This window comes from Delphinapterus leucas, chromosome 1 (assembly GCF_059928025.1).
Source record: "Delphinapterus leucas isolate spDelLeu-1000000601 "Yukka" chromosome 1, BTC_Dleu_Yukka2, whole genome shotgun sequence".
In the NCBI taxonomy this organism is placed as follows: domain Eukaryota; kingdom Metazoa; phylum Chordata; class Mammalia; order Artiodactyla; family Monodontidae; genus Delphinapterus; species Delphinapterus leucas.
The window spans coordinates 127,731,986-127,755,816 of NC_143129.1; positions in this window are offsets into that span (position 1 = coordinate 127,731,986).

Here is a 23,831-nt window from a genome sequence, read left to right on the forward strand (position 1 = left end):
TGTGTCATTTTTGATTTGTTTCATCACTGTCTTATAATTTTCTGAGTATAGGTCTTTTACCTCCTTATGTAGGTTTACCCCTAGGTATTTTATTCTTTTTGTTGCAATGGTGAATGGGATTGTTTCTTTAGTTTCTCTTTCTGATCTTTTGTTCTTGGTGTATAGGAATGCAAGAGATTCTTGTGTATTAATTTTGTATCTTGCAACTTTACCAAATTCATTGATTAGCTCTAGTAGTTTTCTGGTGGAATCTTTAGGATTCTCTATGTATAGTATTATGTCATCTGCAAGCAATGACAATTTTACTTCTTCTTTTCCAATTTGTATTCCTTTTATCTTTTTCTTCTCTAATTCCTGCGGCTAGGACTTCCAAAACTATGTTGAATAATAGTGGCAAGAGTGGACATCCTTGTCTTGTTCCTGATCTTATTGGAAGTGGTTTCAGTTTTTCACCATTGAGAAATGTCTGCTGTGGGTTTGTCATATATGGCCTTTATTATGTTGAGGTAGTTTCCCTCTATGCCCACTTTCTGGAGAGTTTTTTTTTTATTATGAATTGGTGTTGAGTTTTGTCAAGAGCTTTTTCTGCATCTATTGAGATGATCATATGGTTTTATTCTTCAATTTGTTAATATAGTGTATCACATTGATTTGCATATATTGAAGAATCATTGCATCCCTGGGGTAAATCCCACTTGATCATGGTGTATGATGCCTTTAATGTGTTGTTGGATTCTGTTTGCTAGTATTTTGTTGAGGATTTTTGTATCCATATTAATCAGTGATAATGGTCTGTAATTTTCCTTTTTTGTAGTATCTCTGTCTGGCTTTGGTATCAGGGTGATAGAGGCCTCATAGAATGAGTTTTGAAGTGTTCCTTCCTCTAAAATTTTTTGGAAGAATTTGAGAAGGCTGGCTGTTAGCTCTTCTTTAATTATTTGATAGAATTCACCTGTGAAGCCATCTGGTCCTGGACTTTTGTTTGTTGGAAGATTTTTAATCACAGTTTCAATTTCATTACATGTGATTGGTCTGTTCATATTTTAGCTTTCTTCCTGCTTCAGTCTTGGAAGATTATACCTTTCTAAGAATTTGTCCATTTCTTCCAGGTTGTCCATTTTATTGGCATAGAGTTGCTTGTAGTAGTCTCTTAGGATGCTTTGTATTTCTGCAGTGTCTGCTATAACTTCTCCTTTTTAATTTCTAATTTTATTGATTTGAGTCCTCTCCCTCCTTTTCTTGATGAGCCTGGCTAATGGTTTATCAGTTTTGTTTATCTTCTCAAAGAACCAGCTTTTAGTTTTATTGATCTTTGCTATTGTTTTCTTTGTTTCTATTTCACTTATTTCTGCTCTGATCTTTATGATTTCTTTCTTCTGCTAACTTTGGGTTTTATTTGTTCTTCTTTCTTTAGTTCCTTTAGGTGTAAGGTTAGATTGTTTACTTGAGATTTCTCTTGTTTCTTGAGGTAGGATTGTATTGCTATAAACTTCCCTCCTAGAACTGCTTTTGCTGCATCCCAAAGGTTTTGGATTGTCGTGTTTCCACTGTCGTTTGATTCTACATATTTTTTTTTAATTTCCTGTTTGATTTCTTCTGTTATCTCTTGGTTATTTAGTAATGTATTGTTTAACCTCCATGTGTTTGTGTTTTTTACATTTTTTTCCCTGTAATTGATATCTAATCTCATAGTGTTGTGGTCAGAAAAGATGCTTGATATGATTTCAATTTTCTTTAATTTACCAAAGCTTGATTTGTGACCCAAGATGTGATCTATCCTGGAGAATGTTCCATGTGCACTTGAGAAGAAAGTTTAATCTGCTGTTTTTGGATGGAATGCCCTATAAGTATCAGTTAGATCTATCTGCTCTTTTGTGTCATTCAAAGCTTGTGTTTCCTTATTAATTTTCTGTCTGGATGGTCTGTCCATTGCAGTAAGTGAGTTGTTAAAATCCCCCACTATTATTGTGTTACTGTTGATTTCCTTTTAGAGCTGTTATCATTTGCCTTATGTATCGAGGTGCTCGTATGTTGGGTGCATATATATTCTATATTGTTATATCTTCTTCTTGGATTGATCCCTTGAGCATTATGTAGTGCCCTTTCTTGTCTCTTGTAATGTTCTTCATTTTAAAGTCTATTTTATCTCATATGAGTATTGTTTCTCCAGCTTTCTTTTGATTTCCTTTTGCATGGAATCTCTTTTTCCATCTCCTCACTTCCAGTCTGTATGTGTCTTTAGGTCTGAAGTAGGTCTCTTGTAGACAGCATATATATGGGTCTTGTTTTTGTATCCATTCAGTGAGCCTGTGTCTTTTGGTTGGAGCATTTAATCCATTCACATTTAAGGTAATTATTGATATGTATTTTCTTATTACCATTTTCTTAATTGTTTTGGGTTTGTTTTTGTAGATCCTTTTCTTCTCCTATGCTTTCCACTTAGAGAACTTCCTTTAGCATTTGTATTAGAGCTGGTTTGGTGGTGCTGAATTCTCTTAGCTTTTGCTTGTCTGTAAAGCTTTTGATTTCTTCCTTGAATCTGAATGAGTTCCTTTCTGGTTTGAGTAATCTTGGTTGTAGTTTCTTCCCTTTCATCACTCTAAATATATTGTGCCACTCCCTTCCGGTTTGTAGAGTTTCTGCTGAGAAATCAGCTATTAACCTTTTGGGGATTCCCTTGTATATTATTTTTTGGTTTTCCCTTGTTCCTTTCAATAATTTTTCTTTGTCTTTAATTTTTGTCAGTTTGATTACTGTGTCTCTCAGCATGTTTCTCCTTGGGTTTATCCTGCCTGGGACTCTCTGTACTTCCTGGACCTGGGTGGCTATTTTCCTTTCACATGTTAGGGAAATTTTTTACTATAATCTCTTCAAATATTTTCTTGGGTCCTTTCTCTATTCTCCTTCTGGGAGACCTATAATGTGAATGTTGTTGCATTTAATGTTGTACCAGAGGTCTCTTAGGCTATCTTCATTTCTTTTCATTCTTTTTTTTCTTTATTCTGTTCTGCAGCAGTGAATTCCACCATTCTGTCTTCCAGATCACTTACCTGTTCTTCTGACTCAGTTATTCTGCTATTGATTCCTTCTACTGTATTTTTCATTTCAGTTATTGTACTGTTCATCTCTGTTTGTTTGTTCTTTGATTCTTCTACATGTTTGTTCTTTAATTCTTGTAAGTCTTTGTTAAACTTTTCTTGCATCCTCTTGATCTTTGCCTTAATTCTTTTTCTGGAAGGTTGCCTATCTCCACTTCATTTAGTTGTTTTTCTGGGGTTTTATATTTTTCCTTCATCTGGTAAAAAGCCCTCTGCCTTTTCATTTTGTCTGTCTTTCTGTGAATGTGGTTTTCATTCCACAGGCTGCAGAACTGTAGTTCTTCTTGCTTCTGCTGTCTGCCCTCTCAAAATCCAGATTCTTAAATTCCATGTTCTCCAAGGAAAATTACACGTTTTTAAGAAACTGGAAAAACTGTTTAAATGCATCTATACTACCAACTGGCCAGACCAGCTTCCAAATATCTTAGTCATTGGTACATTGTTATGATAGAAGCACTGGACACCTTCATATATTGCTGGAGAATGTGACATAAACTGATATAAAGTTTTTAGGAGATGTTTTGAAATATCTATCAAATTTATAAAATACACATGGCTGCCAAAATATAATAATCCTTGGAGATAATTAATATTTTACACAAAAGTTAGCTATGTGAATGTTTGTTCAAGCATCATTTAACAAACAGAATATTGGAAGTAACTTAAATGTTCAAAATAATGCATTTACTAACCAAATGGTAGAACATTCATTCAGTGAAACATTCAGTAAAGGGTCATTCAAAAGAGTGTTGCTAAACCATATCTATTGGCATGGGCAATGCTCAAAATGCACAATTAAATGAAAGTGACTGATTACCAAAAGAAGTATATTTAAAAGTATAATATATTAAATAAAGGAAGTGAATAAGTATCAATTGTAATATCTTGAATAAATAATAGCAAAGGTGAATAATATAGTAATAATAAAAACAGTTAATAGCAATAGCTACATGTTCTCATTTTTGTCCTCACAAAAAAAGTACCAATTATCATTTCCGTTGTGCAGATGATAAAAATGAACCTTTTTGGTAAGGTAAATTAATCAAAAGTAATGGAGCTTATAAGCTGTTGATCAGGTTTTATATCCAGATTTCTTTGACTCCAAACCACAAGTGCTTCTTACTCCTGTAAGTTCATTGATGCTATATATTTTAATATCCAATACTTTTGGAATCTTATCAATGTTTATTACCTTTATTTTGCTTATTAGTGCTACCTAATTTTCTTCAGCAGACATATATTACTCCTGAGGAATAAACACTTTGAAAGGCAAAGAACATGTACATTGGTGATAAATCAGAAAATAACCAAAAGCTCAACAGTATATATGTAAATTATATGGTGATCAATGATATAAGGTGTATATATATATATATATATATATATATATATATATATATATGGGTGCATGTGTATATCTATGTTTAATATCTAGAAAGAGACAAAGTTGATATGTATTAACACACTCATATTATATTTGCAACAAAATAATCTGTTCGCCCCAAACATTTTAAAGAAAATAATTTAAAAAAAATTTGACTATTCATCTGAGTCTAAGCAACATTTTCATAGTTTTTTTTTTTTTTTTAGCAGTACGTGGGCCTCTCACTGTTGTGGCCTCTCCCGTTGCGAAGCGCAGACTCCGGACGTGCAGGCTCAGTGGCCATGGCTCACGGGCCTAGCTGCTCCACAGCATGTGGGATCTTCCCAGACCAGGGCATGAACCCGTGTCCCCTGCATTGACAGGCGGACTCTTAACCACTGCGCCACCAGAGAAGCCCCATAGTTCTTTTTTATGCTTAGGAGAACACAAGTTACAGATGCATTACTAAAGCACATCATTCATAATTATTGGGGGAATTCATTTAACTTCTGTGTAAAACATTCTAGTGTCAAAGCAATTGCATCTATGGGTTTGGTGACTTCTGCTACCTTTGCAAAAGAGATTGTGTACCCTGGACCATTCTTGCTAGATGCAGTATGCATAAGCACATGCACACATATCCACACAGAAACACACAATCTCCTGCTGACTGCTTCAAAGAAAATAGTCATTTCAATTGAAGCTAAAGAAATAACCTAGTCCTTGAGATTATTACCTTTATTATTTGATGAATTTTTTATATGTCCTCATAATAGGGTTTGATTTTCATTTAGAATCTTAGTTAAAGGAATGACGCAGACAAATAATTATCTTGCCTTAAACCTAACACATGATTTTCGACTTCTCTCTCTTTACAAAAGAGGAAAATGGGGAAAATAACCATTTCCAAGAGTTTGAAAAAAAGTTTTAAATATGCGACCTATTCTGGCTTTAATTAGAAATTAGTTTTTGATGCTATATTTTTAATTTGATTGACTGACATTTTTCTCGTCTTAACTACACAGATTGGTAACTCCCACTCCTTGGCCAAGAGGTTAATGGGTAATAGATAGTAATAACCAAAAACATACCATGAGGATTTGCCCTGCTTCTCTCCATTCAAACCAATAATTTGGAGCATCTCTCAAGTAGTTTCTTGAAAAAGAATAAACTATGCTAAAAAGCCAGTGAGTAAAGGGTATGATTTAGAACTTAATATCAGACACCATTTCTGAGATTGCTTCCTTAGCTGCTTCCCTATTGCCAAATACAAATATATACAGCCCCATACCAGAGAGTTACAAGTTTCTCTATCTTAAACATGCATTTAATCAGACACTTGTTATTTATAGGAAGTGTCTTTTTTTATATGGCTAAATATTCAAGTAAAAATGTTATAATTTAAAAGTGCTGTGCCCACATGCAAATGCACCTACAGACATACACACATGCATATGTATACTATAATATTTATATCATATCGTGTTAACATATAACATATTGTTATATAATAGAATCAATACAAAAGTGTTATTCTGAAATGAGCTGATCAAAGGAACTCATTTTCAAAAGTATTACACATGACCAAGATCCAAAACACTAAGAATGCCAAATGCTAGCAAGTATGTGGAACACTCATTCATTGCTGGTAGGAATGCAAAATAGTACAGTCACTTTGGAAGACAGTGTAGCAGTTTCTTACAAAGCTAAACATTCCTATACAACCCAGCAATTGCACTTCTTGGTATTTATCCAAGGGAGTTGAAAACTTACATCCGTACAAAAACCTGTACATGAATAATTGCTGTAACTTTATTCATAATTGCCAAAACTTGGAACAAACCAAGATATCTTTCATCAAGTGATGGGATACAGAATTTGTGGTACATCCAGACAATGGACTAATATTCAATGCTGAAAAGAAATGAGCCAACAAGCCATGAAAAGACATAGAGGAAACTTAAATGCATATTACTAAGTGAAATAAGTCAATCTGAAAAGGGTACATGCTGTATGATTCCAAGTATATGACATTCTAAAAAAGGCAAAATGATGGAGACAGTAAAAAGATCAGTGGTTGCCAGGGGTAGGGGTGGGGAGGGATGAATTAGTGGAATACAGAGGATTTTTTTAGGGCAGCGAAACTACTTTCTATGAAAGAATAATAATGGGTACATGTCATTAAACATTTGTCAAAACCCATAAAATGCACAACACCAAGAGTGAATCCCAATGTAAGCTATAAACTTAGAGGGATAATGATGTGTCAGCATAGCTTCATCTATTATAGCAACACTGTGGTGTGGGATTTTGATAGTGAGAGAAGCTGTGCATACACAGCGGTAGGGGATATATAGGAACTCACTGTACCTTTTACTTAATTTGCTGTGAACCTAAAACAGGTCTAAAAAATGAAGTATAATTTTCAAAAAAGTATGACATACACATTTGAATTATCTGTCTCAGATAATATTTTGGTAGGAAACCAATGAAATAACATGAAGCTTAAAGCATAGAATGTTTAATGCTGATCATAGCTCTTGAGTCTCCCTAAACAATTCCAAATTATTTCACCATGGTTGTCAAGGTTCCAAAACACTGCTTCAGAATCTAGACAAATGCAACCTTTATGAAAACTTGTTTTAAAATGTGTCAAATATGCAGTCATTTTAGCTCCATCAGTAAACCTATTTTAGGGCAGCTTTCAATTTTGAGTTTTCAGAGTATGGTAAGCTAAATGACTACCAGGAAGGTTGCTCTTCTTAGAACAGAAACACATTATTTTTCTCGATACTTGTATTTTAGGGAATTTAACTTTCTCGGTGATATTGGCTTTCTAGGGAATGTTAAGGACACTCCAGCTAATTCTTCATTCCTAATTTTTTAAATGCATTTGAAAAACAGATAATAAAGACATTGCCTCAAAGCTTAGAGTGTTGATATATACAACTCTCCCCAAGGTGAAATTGTATTTAATGGGTCACTTTCATTAAACTCCCAAAGACCTGCTGCAGCTGTCCATTTCTTTTTCTTTTCTACCACTCAGAAAACATTCACAAGACATCTTTGCTAATGCTGACCATTCTGCTTTGTGTATTAGACACTAAAGTGTGTTAATTACCCTGGCTGGAATTCAAAATCTGATCTACTTTGCCAGGAATAAGACAGTGGTCCCTAGGATGCATGAAGGGAAAAAGCTAGCCTTCAGCTTGTTAAGGCACCACGCTGGCCACTTCATCATAGGAGTCTTTATGTCCCTAGAAGTAGGAAAGATTTATGGAACTGCTTACAAATTAAGAGATGCTGAATAGGCAAGAGCTGCAGCGTCAACTCCCTGTGAACAGCGTTGGGAGAATTAGTTGTTTACTAGACTGGGAAGCAGCGAATCCAAATGAGCACGACAACAAATAGTCATCTATAATGGCCATGTACCTGCAAGAAATATATGGCTTTGCTTAATAATATCTCAAACTTTCTGAGCCACAGTGATAATGATAATTTTGGTACACTCACCAATTCTTTAATCAACAGATATTTTTCAAGTTGCAAGCATTTCTCAGTTGCTAGGTTTTTAGGTGGAAATACCATATGCCAAAAAAAAATGCTCCAAGGTACTGGCTAAATCATTTTGCAAATCTTTTATGAAATGTAAGAAAACATTTGGATCTGTATTCTTCTCCCTCATGCAAGTTAGTCACGTTAATTGGCAAAGTTGAAAGTTTCCTTTTATGTGTTGGCTTACCTTGTTGTCTTACCAACAATGCATCGATAGCCAAACTTTTGCTACAATTGTTAAAAATTTGAATTTTTACTAAACCTTGCTGCAGGTCTTCATTCACTATAATTCATGTTAACAAGTTTCAGTGAATACTGCAAATGATCATTTTTCTTGTTATTCGAAAGCTACTCACTAATTTGGCAAAAGGTTTGCCCACATCTGATTTATTTAATACCCGAGTAAAATTAGATAAATGAAGAGAATTACATATTAACAAAATGTTTAATTTAGGTCCATGAGGCTGCTGATTCAGGCTTTCCAATAGAGCTGGCTGCTGGGGCTTGGCTCAGAGACAGCAACCACTCCCATTATCTTCCTTCCTCTTTTCATCATGCTCCAGGATAAATTCCCTCTTATTTCACTCAGACCTTTGACCTCACCATGGTTTTCTACTTTTCTTTCTCCCTTCTGGGCCATTTTTACTACATTACAATTTTTTTTTTATGAAAAGCCTCAAGCAGTAATATAGAAAATACTTGTTGAGTGCCTAATATTTTGTCAGTACTGAATTACGTGGACAGGTAGATAGGTGGCCAGGGCTGGTAGGTGGGGAGGGGAGGGGTATATATGGAAAGGAAGATAGCAAAAATGTATACTTATTATCAGAAACATACAATTTGGTAAGAAAGAAAATATATAAAGAAAACAATGGGAAAACAATAAACGTTCTATTAAGTGCTGAATTATACTATGCAGTGTGAGAGCTCTAAAAATTCTAAGAAAATACTTTGTCATACACCTGTAACCTAATATAGAAATAAATTTAGAAGATAATAGATTTATGATCAGTGCTAATGGATTTGAAATAAAATCTCTTAAAAATCTACTAGTAATTATAATTTATTCTCAAATTACTCTAAAACAATAAGTATAACATGGTAGTTTTCAGTGAGTTGAAAGTTTCTGGAAAGTAAATATAAGCCTAGTGAGAAAAAAATAGAATTATTCCTGGCTTGAAGAATTCACAAAATTTCATAAACCTGGGGCAAAGCAAATTCTCTATTGTTCTTCTTTTCCAGAAATGTTTTCTCATGGATTTAAGTAAAATCACTTTTATTACTGCAAACCTCTACTGTGCTTTCATCACCATGATTTTGTGAGGGAGACAGATGGAAAAATGTTTCTAAGTAGCTCTTATTTTTCTTTATAGATTAGGAAAAAAACAGCAAAGGCCCAGTAGCTGAGCCTTGGGTACCACAGTGTTGAGAGTTTGGATAGAGAAGAAAGGAGGCAACAGGGGAGACTTAGAGCAAAAACTAGCAAAGCTTATAACACAGAAGCCAATTGTTTCAAGGAAGACATACTTCAAGGAAAGGATAGTCAACTGGGATGAGTGACAGTGAAAGGTCCTATAAGTGGATAAAGAGAAATGCTCATTAGTTTTGTCAAAAGGAACATTGCTGTTAGTCATAGTAATGGTCGTTTTTACTATATGGTAGGGGCAAAAGCTAGATTGAGTGTGTTTTGGAATGAATGGACAATTTAGATGTGGAGACAATAAATACAGAATAATCAAGAAATTATGCTCTGAAGAGGAAAGAGTTGTGACATGGCAATTGAAGAGGTCTTGTAGAGCTAAGGGAGACTGCTGTTGCTGTTACTTATATTTTCTTAAAATGGAAGCTATTATGACATATTTATATGCTGTTGGTAATGGTCCATTGGAAAAACTAGATGACTCAGGAATAAGAAGATAATAGAAATGAATGCGTCCTTGAAAGGCAAGAGGTAATAAAAATGGCCTTTGATGAGAGCTGGGACATGTCATTCTCTTGTCTTTTTTTTTTTTTTTTTAACAGGAATGTAGGCAGAATATCTGATGTAGATAGGGCTGTAGATGTTGTAAATTCATGTCTGATTATTCTTATTATCTCTGACAGTGCATTGCATAACAATTGTTAAACAAATAGTTGTGCAACAAATTATACAGAAGGGTGAAAGAACTTATTTAAAGGTACAACATTTAATTATTGGTTAAGGGAAAACTAGTAATTTGGAATTCCAACAAGGATTACTTCTCACTTTTTTTTTTTAATGAATTTTCTTGAAGACTATTCAGGATATAACTGTCCAATCTGTATTCTTTTATTATTATTATTACCTTATTGAGGTATAAATTACTTCCATACATAAATTAAAGGCCTCTGTTGTAAGTCTATAGTTCAATGAGTTTTGAAAAATACAGTCCTATTATTAAATTTATCCCTAAAATTTTATGGTTTTGATGTTAAAATAAGTTGTGTGATTTTAAATTTATTTTCAAATTGTTTGTTGCTGGTGTATAAAATGCATTTTACTTTTATATATTTAATATGTATTCTGGAACTTTACTAAATTTACATATTAAATCCAGTATCATTTTGGTGTTTGAAGTATGCATTCATCTGTGATTAAAGGCATTTTTATATTTTTCCAACCAATCATTATGTACTTTTTTTCTTGCATTAACAGCAGTTGCTGTGTACAGCATGGCTCACTTGGTCATCATGTATATATTTTTTATACATTGGTGAATGAGACTTCCTAATATGTTTTGAGAATTTTTGCATGTAAGTTCATGGAAAATATTGGTCGGTAGTTTTCTCCTTGTTTTCTCTTTGACTGGTTTTGTTATCAGGGTAATGCAAGTCACATAAAATGAGTTGGAAAGTGTTTCCGTTTACAAAATATATATACATATTATGGGAGAGACTGTATAAAACTGATGTTAATTTTTTTTTTTTTTGAATGTTAGGCAAAATTCTCCAGTGAAACCAACTAAGCCTGCAATTTCTTTTTTGGGAGACTTTATATTAAAATTTTAATTTATTTAATATTTATAGTACCATTCAAGTTATCTATTTCATCTTGGCTGAATTTGGGTAACTTGTATTTTTCAAGGAATTGGCATAATTTCCTAAATTGTTGACATTATGAGTATAAAGTTGTTCATAGTATTTCCTTATTAACATTGGATCTGTTTTGATACTCTTTCATTCCTGTATTATTGCTCTCTGTCTTCTCTTTTATTATCTCTGTCAATCATGCTAGAGATTTATCAATTCTATTGAGATTTTTTTAATTAAAGTATAGTTAATTTACAATGTGCTAGTTTTAAGTGTACAGCAAAGTGATTCAGTTATACATATATAATCTATTTCAGATTCTTTTCCATTATAAGTTATTGCAAGATATTGAATATAGTTACCTCTGTTATACAGTAGGTCCCTGTTGTTTACCCATTTTTTAATAGTAATGTGCATATGTTAATCCCAAACTCCTAATTTATCACTTCCTCCCCATCCTCCTATCCCCTTCAATAACCATAAGTTTGTTTTGTCTGTGAGTCTATTTCTGTTTTGTAAATAAGTTCATTTGTATCATATTTTTAGATTCCACATATAAGTGATATCATATGATATTTGTCTTTCTCTGTCTGACTTACTTCACTTAATATGATAATCTCCAGGACCATCCTTGTTGCTGCAAATGGCATTACTTCATTATTTTTTTATGGCTGAGTAATATTCCATTGTGTACATATACCGCATCTTCTTTATCCATTCATTTGTTGATGGACATTTAGAGATTTATCAATTCTATTGAGTTTTTTGAAAAACATGCTTTTTGTTTCATTAAATTTTGGTATTGGTTTCCTGTTTTCAATTTTATTGATTTCTGTTCTCTATTATTTCATTTCTTCTAGTCACTGTGGATACATTTTGGTCTTCTTTTTCAAGTAATGAGGTAGGAACATAGATTGATTTCATACCATTCATCTTTTCTAATATAGCATTTAGTGCTATAAATTTCCCTCTCAGCATTGCTTTAGCTGCATCCTACATATTTTGAAATGTTGCATTTTATTTTGATTCAATTGTAATAGTTTTTTATTCCCCTTGAGACTTCTTCTTTGACACATATAAAGCTTTTACCAACTCCTTATGGGCTAATTCTACCATCTATATCATTTTAGTATTTGTTGCTTGCTAGTGTCAATGGCTAACTTTTCTCCTGGTATTGGGCCACATTTCCTTCTTCACATGACTACTTAATTTTGATTGGATGTTAGATTGGATGTTATATTGTTAAATATCTGAATCTTGTAGCATTTCTTTAAAGAGTTTTGATTTTTTTTTTTTCTCATCACAGACAGTTAGTTACTTGTGGGTCAGCTGCATCCTTTCTCAGCTTTTTAAAAATGTTGTTAGTGTGGGTTTAAGGAAGCCTCTAGTTGGCAACTAATTTAGCTCTACTATGAAGATATAATACTTAGGGTATCTCTCCTGAATGACATACATGTACAACAGGATTTCTGCACTCTGGCTGTTTCAAATTGGAATGTTTCCCCATCTTGTGTGAACTCTCAGAATTGTTCACCTCATAGCTTCCTGGTAATGAATCATACATGGTAGGCATCCTCTGAGATTGCCTCCAGTGATTCCCTTCTCCTATTATTCATGCTTGTGTAATCCTCTGCTCTTGTATGGGTTGAACCTAGGCAATCACATATAATGAAGAGAATATGGCCAATAATGCTGGAATGTTGCTTCCAAGTTTGCTTACAAAAATATTGTGACTTCCAATTAGCTTTCCACTTGCACTCTCTCTCTCTCTAGGAATTGTCTAAAAGTGTGCCAAAGGGTAAATATAAAATCTTGTTAAGACATTATATCAAAGTTGTTTTCTCAGAATATTATAGCACCATATGAAATAACCTATAAAGAGATTAAGGATGCAATTTACCGATTCTTCTCTTTTGATACCAGATGGCATCAAAACAATAGGACATCTAGAAGGATTAAATGTGTGGTCCTAGTATTTCGCAGCAAGAGCCCAAGGTGGAGAAAGGTTGATCTTGAAGAGATTAGTAGGTATGATGTCTATCTAATGGTGTGAATCCCATGAGATCCACAGAAGTTCCACAAAATTTTTGACAGAATTTTAACAGCAGAAACACTGACAGTTTGACCTAAACGGGACAGAGATGGTACAAAATGAAAAGAAGCAGTTGGACGCCACCCCCATATTCTATTGGAATAACACAGAATGAAAATTGCTATTCAACAACAAACAGATGCTACCTTTCATGAAAAAGGAAGGATAATTCCCGGGGTAGAATCAGGAGTCAGGAAGGCATAGCTGAGAACCATGGAGAATTATTCTAAATTCTGAACCTAATTAAGAATCTTTTAACATTTGCCCAGATGAGTTTTAGAATTGCTACAGTGACTCTTTGTGGCTCTCATTTTCCCCGTTTTTGAACAGAAATCTCTGAAGTAGTTACCCTATGTCTGTCCCAACATTGTACGTTGTATCTATGGGAGGCAGATAATTGTCTCTCTAGTTTCATAGAACTAAAGATTAAGAGGAACAAACTTGAGGAGCCTTACCTAAAGAACTACACTAAAGGAGTTTCATCCACAAGTGGATTTAATTTAAATGATGAGATTCTGGAACCGAGCTGATGCTATAACGGGATCATAATTTGGGCAACTTGGGAAGGGGTGAATGCATTTAAATGTGGGAGAGAAGTAAATTATTGTGAAACCAGAGGTCATATTGTGGAAGACAGCCTATAAATGATCCCCAGTGATCTCCACTTCCTTGTATTCATGCCCCTGTGTATTCATCTTTCCTTGAGTGTGGACTTGACCTAGTGATTATAATACACCAAAAGTGATGGGATATCATATCCATGATTAGGTTGCAAAAAGAATGACTTCCATTTTTCTCTCACTCTCTTGCTCTCACTTTTGCTCCCATTCTGGTTCTCCCTTATTGTCTTGGAACTCTTGCTCTGGGGAAAGCAAGCTGTCATTTGAGAGCTTTCCTATGAAGAGGTCCAATGGTATGAAACTGATGTCTTCAGGCAATATCTAGTGAAGATCTAAAGCCTTCTAACAGCCATATGAATGACCCTGGAAGTGTGTCTCCCTAGGAGAACCTTAAGAAGACTGCAGCCTCATCTACAGCTTGATTACAGCTTCATAAGAGATCCTAAGCCAAAGGTATTCATTAAGCTGTTCAGCCAGAGATGCTAATTTCTGGAGTCACTTCACTGCCTAGTTGTCTTCTTCTTTACTCTGCCTTGCAAATTCAAGCTTATTCAGTTTCTATGAACTGTGATCTCAGACTGAAAATGGTTGTGTCAAATATCTTTTCCTTCCTTCCTCTCCAGCTCTCCCTCTTTCTTCCTCCCTCTCCTTTCCTTCCTTCCTTCTATTTTTTTCTATTGTACAAAGACAAGTCTAAAACCAAATATTTCTTCATAAATTAAACAGAAATTCTGCCATTCATCAAGTTTTTAACTTCAGTTATTGCATTATTTTTCTAATTCCCATAAGTTTTGTTTTATCCTTCTTCAATAGAGCTACTACCTTAAAAACTGCCTTTTATTTCTTTAATCATTGAAAATACAGTTTGGGAAGGTTTTTGTTTGTTTCTTTGTTTTTTACTGTCTCCATTCAATGATTCTAATATGTGAAATACTTGTAGGTCTATTTCTACAGTTTGGTCATCTTATTGGGTCTTTATCCTGAAGTCTAACTTCCCTGTACCTCTAGCTATCTTTGACTATGTGCTGAATATTTTATTTGAAATCTATTTGTAGAAATACAACTACAAATACAAAAACTTACTTCAGAGCTACATTGAAGATATATTCTTTAAGAGAGGATTGTATTAGCCCTATTTGAGTACATGAGTCATTATTAAGCCAAGATTACCTTAAAATAAATTCAAGGATTGAAATTCCCTGGAGGATCAATGGGATTAGAATCAGAAAATTTACTCAAGAGATAATGTCAGACAGTAATTCCACAAGATCTTTTCTCCTCTGATTTACTGTGACGCTGAGAAAACAGCAATTTGGAACTCCATTTTTATGGGCATGGCCTACTGTTAGACTTACTCCCTTGTTTCAGCCTGAATTTGACATTTTTTTCCTCAGTCTCCATATGGCTGTCAAAATGAAGGTGCTAAATTCCCTTGAGGGTAAAACACTTCCAAGCTTCTTACCTCTCTATAATTTATTTTTCCTTTCACTTTGCTTCTGGTAAATCTATTTTGTTTTGTCATTTCTTTCATTTATTTAAAAGTGTGAGGTTTTCAAAAATGTATTCATTTTTTTAGATTGTTTTCAGCATGAGTATTAATTTGCATAATGTAGCCTGCTGTTATGAACAATATGAAACTAACTTTTACAAGCCCTAATTTTTCCCTCTGTAAAATGGAGATAATATTTAAAGTTTCACAAAGTTATTAATTAAATCAGTTAATATTATATATAATTACATTGAAAAATATGAAGCATTTTTCAAATATTAATAAAATAAAATGTATTTTTCAATTCAAAAAACATTTATAGAGGGTTTCTAATGTGCCTGGAAGTAAGCTATTTATCAGGACTATATGATGGCTGAGACGAAGCCCGTGTTGTTAGAAGAGCTTGCATTAAAGTGAGGGAGGCAAACACATGAATCAAAATATACTATATAATGTAATAAATACTCTAATTTTGATAAAATATATACATGTTCTAGCATGGAGAAGTCAGCATCACACAGGCTATGATAACTGAGCTCAGTTTGAAAGCTTGGGTGATGTCTCAGTGGTCATAAAAGAAACAGAAGTGCATTGTTAGGACAAAAAGGCTTTTTCACAAAGGCATACATTTTGAAATGAAAAGTCTAAAACTTCAGTGAAACAAGGACTCAAAAAGAAATAGTGAGAAATAATGCAAGTAGGACTATCTGGAATCAGATTATGAAAGGTTTTACACATACCTTTCAGGCATTTGACCTTAAGCCTATAGAGATAAAGAGATAATAAAATTTTTAATGAAAGGAAGTAATAGAATAAACATGTGTTTGTGAAAGTTGTATTTGTTGATACAACAAAAGTACAATGGAAAAGTTGGAAACAGCAAAGTAAGAAGTCAATTTATAGTTCTTTGAAGGCAAAACACTCCAATTCATATGTGGTCTCTGTTTGGGTAAAGGATTAAAAGATTCTGAACTTGGGCAATGGCTGAGGGGTTATGAGAAGAAAAGATAGATTCAAAAAACATTTAGAAGATAAAATACTCAAAAATATTAACAATTTGAATGGCACTAGAATAAGGAGCAGAACAAGTGTGGAGACAAGAACAGTTTTATATAAGAGAATTTGAAGTAGAAAGTTGTAGTGGTTCATATAAGGTATAGGTCTACAGGTGATGAGGGTGATCATCATGCATATAGTAGTAAAAACATTGGGAGTAGAAAAGTTCACCCAGAAGATGTGTAGAGTTAGTCAAGAGAAGGGAAAGTACGGAAATTGGCAACATGAATATTTAAGAGGCAAGAGGAAAGAAGAACTAGCAAAGTGTTGAGATCGTATAAGAAGAATCAGAAAGAAAATCAGGAGTGGTATGCAGAACCAACAAAAGAAAGGAGATTTGAGAGCGGTCAATGACTTTAAAAGGTGCAGGAAAGTGAGGATAGAACATGTTAGCCTTCAGAACCAGCATTTGTTGCAGTTTCTGCAACAATGTCAGGTTTGAAGTGAGATTGGATTTGAACTTACAGCAAAAGAAAGGAAAAATGTGTAAGAACCAGGTGTAGATCTCGTTTTAAGAGTTTAACTTTAAGAGGGAGTGGCTAGATAAAAGGGTCATTTTTAGAATATGAGTGGGTTCAGCATTTTTGCATTTTTTTTTTTATTGGAAGGGACAGAGCTAATAAAGGAGACAATCTTGCAGACAAAAGTGAAGGGACATAATTTTAAAAGAAAGCGGTGAAAAGAAACAGAGGTGTTTTCATGTTCAGGTTCATGAAGTGGTTCCATATTTTCAAGTCTGCATGCCTATATTTAGAAGTGATTTGTAACTCATAGGGTGGTAAATATTATTATGGGCATTAGAAGTAGACTTAAAATTGACTATACAATAAAAAGATAGTAGCTTGGTTATAGTACAATGATATAAACAGTCAGACCTCCTCCTATAAATGGGATTATTTGAGGAAAATTGCCATTTATTCATTGGGCAAGCTGCTGGATATGAATAAAGAAAAATGTGAAGCAACAATCCTGCTATCATGGGATTAACTTTATTGTATTTTTACTCATAACTCAAATAACTATAAAAGTTTTTGAATATAACTTATAACATTTTCTTAGGTTCATTTTTTAATAAACATATCCACATAGGACATATTCAAAAAGGGTAAAAATCGTCTCTCTCCTATCCCTGTTTTCCATCCACCCATTTCTCTCCTCTGAGGCAGTCAGTGCTTTCAATATTAGCTGTACTAGTTGAGATAATATATGCTCACAAAAGAATAATGCTTAGAAACACACATTCACACACACACACGCAGTAGTATTATATACACATGATTAAGTGTCTTGCTATCTTGTTTAATATTACATGCAAGAGTGTTCCATGTTAGTGTATAATTAGCTTCTAAACTGTTTTTTTTTTTTCACTTTATCTTTCTTTAAATGGTTATAACAATGTATTTAACTAGTTCCACATAGATGGACATTTAGGTTATTTTCAGTCTTAAACTAGTATAAAAGTTGCTACAAACAATTGTGAATGTTATTTTACTGTGTAATCTTTTAATTCTCTTTGTTGTTTTCAATCCCATTTTGCTTGCTTTTTCCATATTGCTTCACTACATTTTTTAGCTCTGTTTATTCTATTTTGGGCTAATATCAATTCAGAAGAGGGGGTGATTTTTTTTCCCCTATTTCCTATGCTTTCTTGCGCTTGCTTTATTTTCATCTTCTGCCTTACTGTATCATTAAGAGCTCTTTTATCTCTGCTTTGTGCTTCTATTAATAAAGGCATTTACTTTATTCAATTTTTCTTAATTCTTGGCAAAATGTTTGGTCACAATTGTCAGCTGTATGGCAACTACTTTCTGTTTTCTCATTTACCATTTTTTTTTTCTTTTCTACAACTATTTATCTTGCTTTATGGGGAATTCCCTGGAGGTCCAGTGGTTAGGACTCTGTGCTTCCATTGCAGGAGACACAAGTTAGGTCCCTGGTCGGGGAACCAAGATCCCACAAGCTGCATAGCACAGTCAAATAAATAAATAAAATTAACTTTTGATGTTGAATATAATCTAATATATAATGCCATATTTATCAAAACTGGAAACAAAAACATTACAAAGATAATAAAGATAATAATACTGTGATATATCTATTATAGAAGCATTCATTTTTTTTACTAATTATCAATTGATGCATATGCTAATACAGATTATTTACTCTGCAACTAAATGGTTTCAACATTCATGGGTTGATTTTGCTACCCACAGCCATAGCAGCTAGGTACCCTTATAAAAGACAACTTTTAAAATTGAGTCCATAAAAATTAATCACCAACCAGTTAAATTGTTAGTCACACAGGAAAATAAAAATCAGCATTCTATCTTAAACTTGAGCTAGAAAAAAGTAATGCAACACATCATAGTAATAAATCAAAGTTCTTCAAAATCTTGCTGAAGAAGTGCTCTGCTGAACAAAGCACTTGGATTAAAGTAAACAGTATTTTACATTTGGACAAAATATCTTTCAAATAAAGTTGTCTTTCTCATCAGGTCTCTGAATGCCAGTGTTATCTGCTTACAAAACAATGAAATGGGCAATTTGATTTGAAGTCAGCCTCACCTTGCTCTAGAATGAGAACACATTTTTTTCCCCTTATTGGTTCACATGTTCAGTTAGTCTTTGTTGTTGTCATTGCTGTTGTTTAATAAGGGTTTTTGGAAACCTAAAAGGAAATGCTTTCCATTTTAGAAAATGCCTGGAGTTGCTTTGCTGTATGTGTGATAAGGCACTATATAAATCTAAGTTGCTGTTGTTGCTAATGGGATCTATTCTCACAAAACATCATTGTGTGAACTGCCTTTTTGCTGAGGCTGCCTAGAGGAGGGAGGGAAGTGAAGATTTTACTCCTGCTTTAAAAGGAAATAATCAGTCTGCAGGTGGCTGCATAGTGGGATAAGCAAATGGGACTAAGTGTAGCACATGGTTTTCCGCACAGAATAACACCAAACAAGAATGAACCAGATAAACATCTTTTGTACAAGAAGTGTTCTAAAGAGAAGCTTTGCATTCTTAACTTTTCATGTTTATGCAGGAAAATCATGGTCTGCTTAAAATTAGATTTTTCTCCACAGGGACATCTTACTGTAATGTGGAACTGAAGCAGTATACAATTTTAACACTTCTATTCCTCCAAATCATCTAAACAAATTCTGAGACAGTGTTAAGGTGTTACAGGCCACAATAAATCCATACTCTTTGATGCTACATCATTGACCCTAAGATCAAGAGTCAGTTCTTTCCTATCAAAGAGTTTGTCTAAGGTTCAGAGTTAATATATACTCTTTATTCAGCTCTAAATAGGAAACGAGGTTTTTAAAAGGAGGAGTCAGACTTAAAGCAGTGTCGAATTAGTCACAAGAAATGTTTTATTTCAGGCTTTTTGTATCCCTTTATACAGCTCAATTTTACTGTGCAGTTTAAAAATATTTGGCATACCCCATGGAATTTAGAAAATATGTTGCTTCAAGTCTGCGGTTTTACAATGAAATCAGGATAATTTCAGCTCAAGTCTGATTTTCAAAGATAAGTACTTTCTTGAAAAACACTGCCAGATACCACAGCTTGCTGAGGGAAAAGAGAGAGATGCTGAAATTCATTTCAAAATACCCCCTGCATGTGTTTGGAATAAAGTATTAGCAATAACAAAGGTGTTCACTATTGTAAGATGTTCAGCCACTTAGCTCTGGCTTCAGAGAGTCTATTCCCTGTTCTTGTCACCTACTCTAATATTGCGAGGCAGCTGAGTGGCCTCCAGGATAACCATATTGCAGGACAAAAGAAAGGAGATGGGGATGGAAGAGTTCCAATTTCAGCCCAGTGGAGCCTGTGAGCTGGTGCCAAGGATAACAGAGTAGCATCAAAGGCTGTATTGGACAGCTGCACTGGCAGAGAGCTACAAAGGCAGAAGAGAGAATGAGACAGAGAGAGAGAAAGGGGATTCTGGGGTCTATGTATTTTGGGCCATGCAAGACTTGGAGAGAGACAGAAAGAAAAGGAAAATAGAGGAGGTAGAGGTATGTGAAGAAAGGGGACTGGGAGTAAGGGAGAAGAGAAGAGAGAGAGAAGGGAAGAAAGAGAAGTAGAAGGAATGTGAAGTAAAAACAAAAGTGAGACAGGCTAGGAGAGAATACTGTGAGAGAGTGACAGATAGCAAGGTGGCTAGACTAATTTAAAGGATTCTCAAAACAAAGAAATGATCAGTAGGAAGTTGATCATAAATGTGGTTTCCTTTCCAAGCAGTTAAAGACTGAGACAATCAGCTCATTTGTCAGAATTTCCTTTAAGGCCTTATTGATAAATATGTTGACTCCCAAGACAACAATTACAAAACTAAAAGAGAATTCTCTGCTGAAAAGAAAACAATTCTAACTTCATTAGGGAATGTATAGGCATGTGGAGGGAGAGAGGGAGGACAGTGAGTGAGGTGTGTGTATGTATGTATGCACTCATGCACCTCAAGGAGTTGACTGAATATTATGGAATGATCAATCATGAAAGATTAGGATAGCTGACGGAAAGCTAATAGGTAGATAACCTACAGCCATGGGTCTCACTGGGGACAACTTTTACCCCCCAGGGGTTATTTGGCAATATCTGGAGACATTTTGATTGTCATGATTGGAGAGTACAACTGGCATCTAAAGGGTAGAGGCAAGGAATATTGCTAAACATCCTGCAGTGCACAGGACAGGACAACAAAGAATTATCCAGCCCAAATTGTCAATAGCACAGAGGAGAATAAGAAACCTCTATCTATAGTTAGAGAGACTAGTGTTCATATTGGTTCAAAACTTTGCTAGCTGTGTGACCTTGGCCAAGTTATTTTAGTTCTTTGTGTCTCAGTTTCCTCACTTGTAAAATGAGGCTAACAATATAGAATAGAATTAAGAATTCTAAGAATTAAATGAGATTTTGTATAATATGAAAATCACTACAACTCTGTCTGGCACTAGATTGCTTTGTAATAGATATTATTTTCTTTTGTTTTTTCTTTCCATGGTGTAAGCTTGGAATGGAGTAAAATAAAGCAATAGCAAATAATGTATGACGTATATGTTGTTTTCCTTCATACTCTGTATAGCAAGTTCTATGAGTTAGAAACAATGTCATAATTTTTATAGTACATAAGGATGCCAAAATTTCTTGCCCAAATAAATAAATAATAGAAATAAATGTACATGGAAATTAAATGGGGGGGTTTCTTATCTAAAGATATCAACGGATGAAATATAACATTTTAAATTGATCTAACATTTATACTTTTCAGTTCAATGACTTGTCTCATCACCAAAGCCCTAAGTTATGTTCCCTTCTACAGGCACAGTTCCTCTTTCTCATGATTTATCACACACACACTAATCTGTTTAGGACTACATTTCCCACTGAACTATAAGATTGTGGAAATAAATGAAGACCACCCAAATGAGAACAAGCACAAGCTATTTATTCAATGCTTGCTAAAGCAAGGAAGTCAGCCAACATCACTTGCATTTGGCAGAGACTCAAAGGCAGGCAGAGGAATGAAAAATCTTTAGAGTAAAAACTAAAAAAAAAAAAAAAAAAAAAAAGGCTTCAGATATACCCTGATTGGAGGTGTTAGCATGGGGAAGTTGGAGGCAGGCTAACTAGAAATGGGACATCATAACTGATTTATTAGAGAAGTAAATTTGGCTTCCTCTGGTTGGTCCTAAACTGGCAGTAGAGCCAAATATTAGGGAAGCTATCACTTATTGATCGAGTGAATCCTGACTGTTTTGGGCCAAAGGCTAGAGAGGTTATGATTTGGTTTCCTGGGCTGGTGCTGTGGGTTGTGAGTCAGAGTTCTATTTTAATATATGGTATGGCTCTTGTCCATTTGTATATTCAGTCACACAAGCTCCTTGAATATAGATACCAGATTTGTCTTGCTCTATTTCCAAAGCTGAGCTGAGCAAGTTAAAAAGAACAATAAATAAAGAAAGCAAAGAAATGCCCAACAGTGAGGAAAGGACTTATATTCTAGTTTCCATTCCTTGTTTCTTTACTCATTTTGGAGCTCTCCAATAGAAGATATTGGGATTAAAATAGAAGAATAAAATAAAAGCAGGTCCTCTCATTTCCAAATAAATAACATGGATCCAGAGCAAATGCATTCACACAGATTTGTTGAATATTTATATGGATTAGATCCTATGCCTGAAGGGAGTTCAAGTTTCATTGAGGGACATAAACCCATAAAAAGACAACTATAGATTTCTGCTCCTGGACATGATAGAGAAATGGACTAGGTTTATTCTCTTGCCTCAAAGAATTTTAAAAAATTGACAAAATATATGAAATGGTTTTCAATCATTGAACAATAGGTAGCTCAACAGAGTGACTCTAAGGGAAGGGACATAGACGGATAAGCACTACAATTGGTCCAGCTTACTGCTGGAGAGAGTGTTAGGCCACAGAGTGTGAAGGGAGAGTCCAAACAGGATGCAGTGATCTCCCTAAGTTGAGGAGACAGAATTTATACAGTGATCCCTCAAATCTTCAGCTGAGTACTGGTCAGCAAAAATGGACAAGGAAACCACCTAAAGCTGGGGAAAGAACCACAAGACAGAAAAGTCGAATGATCATCAGAATTCACGCAGAGGTTGGGAATAGTTTGTGTTCTCACTAACCAGAATAGAAAGACTTCACAATTCATATAGAATTGAATAGAGCATTCAAAATGTAGTAGTTAGGATAAAAATCACACACTATCAAACAAAAAAAAGCAATATGTTGGACTTCATCAAAATTTAAAATGTTTTCAAATGATGCTATTAAGAAAATGAAAAGGCAAACCACCAACTTAGAGAAAATATTTGTAAAAAAATCTTACGGAGGACCTATATCTAGAATATAAGGAATTTTTACAGTACAATAATAAAAGACAAAAAAAACTTCTCTCCACAATGGACCATTCTCACACTTTACTAAAGAAGATATATGAATAGCAAATGAGCACAATGCTCAACATCCTTTGTAGGAAAATGCAAATCAAACTACAATCAGATACCACTACTTACCTATTAAAATGGCTAAAATTAATAAGGCTGCTCATCCAAGTGTTTGCAAGAATGTAGAGATAGGAAATCTCATACATTCCGGTGAGAATATTAAATGGAACAACTATTTTGGAAAACAGATTGGCATTTTCTTAAAAAGTAACACATATACCCAAATAATGAACCAGCCATTCCACAATCTTTCAAGGGAAATGAAACAATATGTCCTCACAAAATATTATATGCAAATGTTGGTTACAGTTTTATTTGCAAACCAACTTCCATTAATGGGTGACTGGATAAACAACTTGTGGTATATCCATACAGTATGAATTCCACTCAGCAATTTAAAGGACCTATCATTGTTGCATGAAGCAACATGGATGAAACTTAAAATAATTGTGGTGACTGAAGAAAACCAGACGAACAACAAAAAAGGACCCATATTCTATGATTCCATTATATTCTATGATTCCATTTATACCAAA